General features: G+C 45.4%; 1 pseudogene; it reads left to right on the forward strand.

Moving 5' to 3' along the window:
• The first annotated feature begins 280 nt into the window (after positions 1-280).
• On the forward strand, positions 281-1,230 carry LOC146783788 (hydroxycarboxylic acid receptor 3-like; annotated as a pseudogene).
• The last annotated feature ends 321 nt before the right edge of the window (positions 1,231-1,551 follow it).

The raw sequence follows: 1,551 nt of genomic DNA on the forward strand, positions 1-1,551 counted from the left end.
CCCCCCTGCATTTCACTGACTAAGATATATCCCTAATCGGAGGCTTACATGGAAATTAAGGTTATAGCCTATATAGTCAAAACAGTTTTGATCCACATATGCCAATATAAAAGACAGAATAACCAAAAAGTTAACTTCTCTGTTATTCTTCTACAACCAGCACAGGGATGTGCATATTTATGAACAAAGGTATGGCTGTTTTAGAAGGTGGAACCTGTGATCACTGTTAATTCTGCAGTTCACCAATATTTCTGTTTTGTTTCAGAAACCATGAATGGGAATGCCTCCTGTCTTTGTGGAAACCCTGCGTGCATTGCCATTGGCAGTAGTGCTCATGGTTGACTTCGGCATCGGCTTACTTGGTGATGGAGCAGCCCTCTGGATCTTCTGCGTCCGCATGTCACAATGGACGCCCGGCACAATTCGCCTCTTTCATTTGTCAATGGCGGACTTCATGCTCCTCTTCTTTCCCCCATTCCGGGTTCATTACTTCTTGCACGCCAGTCGGTGGCACTTCGGTGATGTTCCTTGCAGGATCATGCTGTTCATGGTATCCCTCAACCGAGGTGGAAGCATCTCTTTCTTGACATTGGTGGCAGCCGAATGATATTTTAAAATTGTGCACCCGTATCACCAGGTCAACAGCATCGCAAAGAAGGAAGCCATAGGGATAGTCGCTCTCACGTGGAGTGTCATCGTTGCCATGACCGCCCATATTTTAACAGAGACCCATTTGATAAATGAAGAATTCGCAAACAGAACTCTTTGCGAGACTTTCGACCTCAACCAGAAGTTTAGCCCAACCCAGGTCTGGCAGAACATCTTCTTCATGGCTGAGCGTGTTGTGCTCTTGGTGGCCATCCTGTTCTGCACCCAATCCATTGTGTGCCAGCTAAACACCCGCCAGGTGGAAAGACAGAGCAGGATCCAAAGAGCGGTCAGATCAGTCACCGTAGTGTCCTTTGAGTCCACATTCTGTTTTCTCCCCAGCACGGTGGCCACCATCGCTGTTTGCACCTCCAAAGCTTAAACAAATGCGACGTCTTTCAGATATCTTGCTTGCTGTTTGTTTACTCATTATCGCTCACGTATTTGGACAGCGTCCTCAATTCCATGGTATTTTACTTCTCCAGTCCTACATTTCGAAGCACATTAAATACAAGTCGTCTACAAATCAGGCGGAGATTAGATCTCTCTGTGAGACGCTTGGTTCAAAGGTGGACCTATTAGACACAAGAACATCTCTATTAGAAGATAATGTCACCAATCTGAAGGCCAACCTAGAATCTGCTGAAACTAAAGTAAAGTCTCTTCAACTGAGTGAAGGTGCCCTATCTGACCGCGTTGAGGTTTTGGAAAACAATGCAAGGAGAAACAACCTTCAAATATTGAACGTTCCAGAGGATAAGGAAGGAAGCGATCTTAAAGGTGTTGTCGTTGCTCTGTTAAAAGAAGCCCTGCATCTAGAATCCTCAGAAGAGCTTCTGTCTAAAGACATTCAGCGCATACATAGGGATCCTTTTCGGAGAAACTTGCAAAGGCTGAAGCCCA

This window comes from Triturus cristatus, chromosome 11 (assembly GCF_964204655.1).
Source record: "Triturus cristatus chromosome 11, aTriCri1.1, whole genome shotgun sequence".
Taxonomy (NCBI): Eukaryota; Metazoa; Chordata; class Amphibia; order Caudata; family Salamandridae; genus Triturus; species Triturus cristatus.